Below are 8,827 nucleotides of genomic sequence, written 5' to 3' on the forward strand. Positions count from 1 at the left end.
AACTTAAATCTACGTCACATTTTCGCGGCGTAGTGACGCGCGCGTAAGGTAACTTCCGGCAGTCGGCGACGTCCGCGATACTTGTGAAACACGACCCCTACGGCCACAGCTTCACGTCCAAGAAGGTCGATATATGTTCTGTCGAGACTCGACTTCTTTGTCTTCTCCATAAAGTACTGAACAATGTCGATGGCCTTGGTGGTGTCGTGAAAGCGAGAGACGTTGATATACGTCTATGGAACGCAGGAGCTTGTCATGGAGATTTATGGTCATTTATGGAGACGGTTAACAACTTTTGAAGCTACATACATCATGTCTTGGAAAAACTGTGAAATTCCGTATTTTGGTTGAAGAGAGAGTGATGTTTGTTGCACAGTGAAGTGATGTCTGTAAATAGCAACAAGTGATCATACTTAATAAGAACCTGACTCACATAGAAAAATATTAAGGACAAAAACAATTTTATGTTGTCAGTGATTAACAGACATGTCTTGGTGTTCACAGATCAAATAGCAAGTCATGTACATACAGATATAACCCCACATGCAACAATGAAGTCCAGGGATTGTCCTGCTCAACTTGACAATCACGCCTGAGACAGAAGATGGTAAATCTCAGTAGATATTGAAATTGTGTTATGTCAAGGTGACCCATGTAAATACTTCTCATACAATTAAAAGTCACACTAAAATAATAAATGGCACATTCTTAAATCACATATGTGCATGATCCCAAAATTAATGTGAAGAAGTTAGATGTTCCAACAATAAAAAAATTAATACAACATAACTTTCATTCAAAATTTTAAGCTAAAATAAAATACTTTTAAAAATAATTAAAGGATTCAGGTAAACTGTAAAGAAAATGATACTTCAGGATAGATAGATAGACAGAGAGACACACAATATATAAACAATAAAACAATTACTTTCCATTATTAAAGGCTGATATCAGATAACTAAGTCAATTAGGCACACATTTCTCTAAACACAAGCATGATTTTCATGAGCTATCAAGCTCTCAAACCAAGTATATCGGTATCTATTTTCTCCAAGTTCACAAGACTAACACAAGCAGACACATGGGAAGTATAAAATCAACTGATAAAATAGTGAAAAACAGAGAGACATGAGATATCATTATTATGTAAATTATATTCTCAATACCAAAACATTTATGTGATCAAACATACACATAACATTCTGAATCACAAACATAATAAAACATAAATTTATTAAAATATCTGTCTTTATAACAAACCAATGATGTTTGTTTATCATCATGTTACCATATTTTAGTATTAATTTCCAAGTTGATGCTGATTAGTAGTAAATTTTTGACATTTCAATAACCAATGTTAGGAAATTTGAAGATCTGTTTTTCAATCTGTCTGTAGCACTTGTTGTTTGTATGAATGTGAGAGATAAACAATTTCATTCTATATGGATATGGAAATTAAGATTGACATATTGAAATGCAGATTCTGCATGCAGATGCATGCAGATCAAATGCAGATCTTAGATTAGATATTAAATATGTATACAAGCAATAAGTATTGCTATCTATTTCTGTAATTTTATAGTAATCTGTTACATAATATTAATGCAATGTTCGCCATCTCTCATCTACTATGCACCTACTGCCGGATGAAAATGGAACTGGGTTTTAGCCCTTTTATTAATTAATTTATTATATTTATATTAATTAAATACATTGTTCTTCATGCCTAATATAAATTTACGGTCTCAGTCTCAAAAACTGAAACAAAGAGGCACCTTTAAATTAAATTCCTCTGGATGGCTCACTAGGAAACCCTGTGCAGAGCCAACCAGTGAAATTTATTTAAGTAATGTTTTATCCAACCAACCACACTTACCCAATGCAAGTTGGTCAACACACAGCCTTTTAAATTTCTTTCAAAGTAGCAGTATAAAATAAATGTACTTTTAAATTTGAAAATACACTGATAATTGGTGGGGATAAAACCAGCACATCCCGGATGAAATGCAAAGGCTCCTAGCATTTGTGCAACTGACAATATGAATGACATATTAAGCATGACATTATCACAACATGAACTCATAAAATAATAAGTTTTGTTCTTTGATTTAGAAATAGAAGAACTTTCAAATAATTTAAAATACCAAGTGAGAATTCTTTGTGAGTGAAATATGTGAGAGTGATGAGAAATGTGAGTCTTTTCAGGTATTCAAATTCATTTATTATTATTTTCATATGTTATTAAATAATAATGCCAATAAAAAAATTCATTTAAATATTTCTTGTAACATTTTTAACGCACCAGCATAAAGTTCTTAAGAAAATAACAAAAAAAAAATAGGAAATACTTTACGTCGAAAGCTAATTTAAAAAAAAACATAATATCGAGAACAAAATAAGTCTAAGTGCGAAATTTATAACTTAGTCATTATGATTTATATAACAAATTATAATAATAAAGACTAACCGTACACAATAGATAGCTTTAAACAGATTGTTACAAAATAAGTAGAGCACGAATATTCACAATTTGAAGTGAAAGGGAACAGTAATGTTAAAGTTTTATTTTCACTAAACAGAATAGAAGACTGGCAAACAATAACCGAGAAATAAAATAAGAGATTGAAAATCATTACTTTTTAACTTAATTTAAGTTAAAATAATAAAATTATCAAGACAAATTACGGAAACGATACCAAATATTTTTTACAGTAATTGCTCACCAGATATGAGGGCTGTTCCGAAGAGTTAATAATCAGTCATCTAATATAACTTCACGCCTACCATTATCAATCCAAATTATCATTTAAAAATATTTGTGTACACATAAAAATATTCACGAAGCTTTTCTTGTTCGTCGATCGACATTCGACAGCCGTCACTTCTCACTAGTAAGTAGTCAGCCATAATAACCACAGATGACAGACTAATGCTAGGCTGCATCTTATTTACTGCTATAGTTACGGTCTAGGTGGTACTTACTTACAGATTGTTATAGCTAATGTTAGTTGATGCAACGCAGCCATAAAGTTATTAAATATACATCTGATCGGACTAATGGTTATGGTATGGACAAAGTATACCTGCTTAAAGTGTTAGAATATAATATGACGGCCTTACTTAGGCAGGGTTGCATCAAAATAGCTGTTAAAGTTAAGCTAAGGTCAAATTTAACATCAACAGTAAGGCTGACTTTAAAATAGACTGCAAAATGTGTTGCACCATTGTATTCTTTGACATACTTAAAGTTAAAAAGTGACTTATTATAGTACAAGATCTCTCTGCAGAATACTGCAGTTATCGGTTTTTTTTGATACGACCAGGGGTGGAACAGACGCCTTAAAGTGACGTTTTCAGAAGTCTGTAGTGCCATCTGTTAGTTGACCCGAAAATGACAGCTTTGGCAGCTGTCACTCACTTGGAAACCCTTCAACTTTTCTGTGTTACTGCGGACTGCCCACTGGTCATAAAATGGCGGCTACGCCTAGCGTTTGCACATGTATGTAGCTCTCGTGTTCCATTTTTGCATATTTACACTACTAAATCTATCCTTTATGTTCTATGTTGTGACAAAATTAGATAACTAACTCTACGCGCAATTTCAACATGGTAAAAAATTGCAATACCTACATTAAAAAATAGAGTTAGTTATTTAATTGCGTCAGAACATTAAAAATGGATTTTATAATTTCGAGCTTATATATACGTAGTTTTTTTCGAGGCCAATCTCCAGATGGCGCCAGCTTTCAAATAGACAGCTCATAATGCGTAGAGAGAGCTCAAGAAAGTTAGCCCCCAGATTTTTTTTTATTTTTTTTATTACATCGTTAGTTCGCCATTTGTTCTTGATTGTTCTCTATAAACATTTGTTTGTTCTCGATTTAAAAAAAAATAAAATTGCAATTCATTAAAATTGGTTAGGTTATGTTAGAACAGTTAAAACAACGCACGAGCCGAGCGTAGCGTGCCGCGGCAGCGGCCTGCGAGTGCCAGAACCAAATAGTAGGCGTTTCCCCCCATTTTTAATTAATTGTTTTTTAATAAACAACAAAAGAACAAACAATTATTTATAACGAACAATTAAGAACAAACTACGAACTAACGATATGCGATATTGAAAATTCAAAAATAGAAAAAAATTTTTTTTTGGGGGGCTAAGTTTGATAAGCCCGTAGAGACGCGCCACGTATGTGAGCGATGGAGCATATTTCAACGAAATTAGCTTGACCGGCTGACTGTCGCGCTCTTATTGTGATAACGTATGAAACTCAGTGAAAATGATGAATATTGCCGTCTTGCACTGTGATAACGTGTCGAAAAAGAAGCCTGGTGTGTAGTGTAGCCCGACAAGGAAGTTTCTTTTCATTGGAAAGTCCAAAAACCTTCAAATAAAAGAGATATTTGTAATTATTAAATATATCAAAGTTTGAATCCATGCGTATCGATAGGGTTGTACCTAATTGTAAGCAATGTCGATATTAAGTATGTGTATACATTTGTACAAACACGGAATAGATAAAAAGGGCTGAAAGGGTAATGTCGGCGTAAAAGCCGCGCCGTCACTATGATTAAACAATCATACTTAAACCATTTAATGCGTTCACCGCTGGTTGGTTTTTTTGACTGCTTGTAGGCCATGTTTAGAGTGCGTCAGGAAAGTAGCTACGATGAATAGTGTTATAATGCCGTGTTTTGCTATTTATATTAACTTAACAAAAGTATATAACAACAAATATTATACAATACATTAACATTAAAATTACGTTTAACTTCTTTTAAATGTTTTTATAATGTTACCTGCTATGTAAAGTATTCTTATGTTGTTAACAAATATTATATTATTTATAAAAAAATCGTGTGGTGTCGTGGTACACCGGATAGGAATGAAGTTCCTATCCGGTGTATTATAAAAACATTAATTTTACTGATTTACTAAATAAAAATGGGCAGTTTCCACTGAATTCTACCGTCTAAAATAAAAAGGGTGTGTATACTTATGTATGCACGCAAGAATTTAAACTTCTTTGCAAGCGCAACGTATAATAGTCGAAGATGTTTATCTTCAATAACGTCAAAAAGTAAACATCATTATGGTTTGCTTTTATGTCAATGTAAATTGGCAGTTATATACCTGTTTAAATATGATTTAAATATTCGTTTATTGTATTTTGGTTTGATAAACAATAAATGTAATTTATCAGAAATGTTTCAAATGTCAATAATTGTTACTTGTCAATTATTTATACATAAATAATAATCAGCAAGATAGTGTCGCGTAGCAACACTTTGACGTACTTGAAGAGATTTACGTTCCGGAGAGTTATTTTCCCGGTTAGGGTGCCCCTCCGCATCGTTCCATAAGGAACTTTGTTCCAATACATTGATCTAAATTATCGACAAAAATATCGATTGCATTTTTCATTTATCAACCACTATGGTCTGACAAATATAGTTTGATACTTTTGACAATTTACTTGGTATGGGGGTAGTGTTTAATCGTTGAATCTATTCGATCATTATTCTGATAGAACTTGCGATCTATAGTTGCATGTTTAATAATGTAGGGATTTTTTAATTTTCAACAATTTCTTATGTATCGAAATAATAATAAATTATTAATACCTTTATAACAATTCCGCCTCGTGCATAATTTTCGATCAATAGGACTATTTAGTCAATCCGTGTTAGTCGTAAAACAATTGTGAATATAAGTGGGCGCTTATGGTGCAATAAAGAATTAGAACTTAAAATTATTTATTATACAATATGGGAGCAAAAACTAAATCTAATTCAATATTAATATCATCATCATCCTTCATCACTACCCACTACTGGTATTGTGCCTAATGTTGATAATTAATTCTTATTGACAAACTCTGTTGAAGAGGATATCTCGTTCCTAGTCTTCTAATTTATATTTATTGTGTTCGTCGACTTTACATCCTTCAGTCATCTGTAGTAACCTTAACACTGGCATTTTGTAATAAGGTATTAAGCATTTTACTAGCCGTAAATGGTAGAGATGTATTTTCTGTTCGGCTGCATTACTCGAGCTCCGGTCCCAGACTCATGGGCATGTCAGCCCTTGTCTATCCGATCAAAAAATAAAGAGACAATTCGTATCCGGCTAACAACAGGTCTATTGCTATTACCTCCCTGCTCTTCAAAATCAGGGCAGGTATTGTTAACTTCCATTTGTATACCAATACAGAGAGGTTACCCCCAGAAGACTCGAGTTTGCGCGTTCACCACTCATAAAGCCCTATTTGTTGTTACCTTAAAGCTTCGCCTAGTATCGGAATAATAAATAGAACACGGCAATCTACACAACGCAGGTCCGGGCAAATAAGGGTGTACTGTTGTCATTTCTGGTCTAGCGCACCCCAGTATCAGCTCAAACCATTTGAATGCTGCACGCAGAGCAGCTTCAGATGTCGGGGATCATGTGCTCTTTGAACGGCTTGATCACCTGACGTTTCAACTTGGCTTATATTTTGTGAATAAAAATCCCATGCATATCGATTATTATTTACTTGATTTGAATATATTAGAATTAAATGTCAAAACCAATTTTTGAAAGTCGGGTTGTTCCTTATGCGTGGCAAATCACTTTATTCATGTACCCATCCATGAAGTATAACATTGTCCATATGACAGTTTAATAAAATATGAAACTTCATAGGCGTGAGATGTCAAAAGTAGGCGTGTGTATGCCAATTATCTATTTGTTGACCAATTATAGGGCTGCGTTTGTGGTTACGTATGTGTGCGAATGCTTGTGTTTATTTGACTAGGGATGTAGTATCACATTGAGTGGCGGCAGTGGTTCCCATACAAATTACGCGTGATGGCCATTCTAATGTCTTTTACCTATTCTGTGGTGGGAACTTCCGCTTTTTGCTTTATTTACTTTTGCTTATCCGTTACTTTAACATGCTTTTTATTGCTTAAGTTAGTTCATGGAACCCAGCCTTAGTATTTGTCTGTATAGAATATTGTTCCATTTTTTTCTTATCGACATGTTGAAACAGACAGATAAAATTTATACGTCTAAATAGAGCCTCTTGCTGCTAGACAATCGATTAAAACAAGACAGGTTTATTACTTTAGTGTGCGTGACAAGCTATGTCTTACACTCGCGATTTAGATGTAACTTTGTGTTAATGTGAACCTCAATTTTTTTCAACATTTTCACAGTTGTCAGTTTATCTAGACGAATAAATTATCTAAGTAGAAAAGTATGTTGTTTTTTTAACATAATTAGTATCTGTAGGAAGAAGGGTGATAAATCAAATCAAAATCACTTTATTCAAGTGGATGAAGAAAATGACACTTGTGAATGTCAAAAGTTTTCTTTACTTAAATGTATTTACCGCCACTTCAGAAAGGGTTGAGCTTTAATGAGAAGAAGTGGCAAACAACTCATTGCCACTCTTTTAAATCATACATATTTAAATATTCATCTTTTTACAAATTATTTCATAGTTATTGTTAAATAGTATAATAACTTTAGTTTTAAAAACGTAAACAAGAGTTTACTGGTTACAGGAATATCCTGCAAATACAAGTAGCGCGCGTTCACAAGCATGACGCATGGGCCAGCCATCGCCTCCGAACATATTTTACGGAAGGAAACGACCCATCCCACGTCACCACCACAAGCAGCGACACTTAAGCGAGCATAATAATCTCCATCTGCATATTATTATGCAATACTCACTAAATTTACCTCCCGGGATATCATCCTCACCATCTGGATGTGTGGCGGTCTTCCACAGTGCGGTTTTCAAGGAGCTTTCTTCCACGTACTACAAAGCTGTGGAATGAGCTTCCTTGTGCGGTGTTTCCGGTACGATACGACATGGGTACCTTCAAAAAAAGCACGTAAACCTTCCTTAAAGGCTGGCAACGCTCCTGTGATTCCTCTGGTGTTGCAAGAGATTGTCTTCTTGAGACTTCGCCTAGTGAGGCGTAGATCTCTTCCAGGTCTTTCAGGGTGCTTTGCACCTGTGATTGAGCCTGGGGAGGTACTGCCCGCCTAGGGCCACTGAAGGTGGCCGGTGCGGGGCGGGAGTAGACATTGAAATCATGATCAGGAATAAAACTATTGTACATGAACACTGATTATTACCAATGTGTCGACTCCGTTCAACCTCAGTCAGTGTAGAAGTTGATGAATATTTCTATTCAATTGAGTACTGGTACCTTAGACTATATACTCTATCTACCATACACAATAAAAAGTGAAGGTACTGCGGAACTTTGCTTCATGAGTCCAGTATACTTTGCTTCATGAGTCCAGTACATCATAAAAAATTAAGGAAATTCAAGAAAACCACGCAAGTATTGGTTGCGATCATTTTTGAGGCCTATCGTTCCTTATTGAATGATTTAAAAATAGAAGACAGAAGTGGAATCAGAAATTTTGTGTGAACGAAATTATGTTTCAGACAATTGCAATACATGTTTAAAACAAATGCCTATGTTACACAAGTATTCTACAAACTTTGTATAAAACAAGTATTTGATATGTTTCTTGTTGTAAACGAGGGGATAGACTACAGACTACAAAAAACAGCTGTTGTACAGCTGACATTTGACCAAAGAGAAAAGATGTATGCCTATTCAAAGATGCATATGAACTTGACAAATGACAGCGTCTACTGTCATAATTTTGTTATAAAATATCTGTCATAAATGTTTTGCTCAAAAGTGTGAAGTCTAAAAATTATAAAATAAATAATAATGAAACTTACCACAATTTTATTCCGGCGAAATCTGCTTCCTAATGGGCATCTATTTCGAGGTAAAGATCGTCTTGTAAAAC

General features: G+C 34.2%; 1 protein-coding gene across 2 annotated transcripts in view; it reads right to left on the reverse strand.

Annotated features, from left to right (window-relative positions):
* Nucleotides 1–2,882, reverse strand: part of LOC126967069 (signal peptide peptidase-like 3) — a 37,223-nt gene extending 34,341 nt beyond the window's left edge. For both annotated transcript variants that reach the window (XM_050811426.1, XM_050811415.1), the window contains exon 1: nucleotides 2,724–2,882. The gene's annotated coding sequence lies outside the window, so the exon portion shown is untranslated. The remainder of the gene's footprint in view (nucleotides 1–2,723) is intronic.
* Between the last annotated feature and the right edge of the window lie 5,945 nt (nucleotides 2,883–8,827).

The sequence above is a fragment of the Leptidea sinapis genome, chromosome 1, assembly GCF_905404315.1.
Source record: "Leptidea sinapis chromosome 1, ilLepSina1.1, whole genome shotgun sequence".
NCBI lineage: Eukaryota > Metazoa > Arthropoda > Insecta > Lepidoptera > Pieridae > Leptidea > Leptidea sinapis.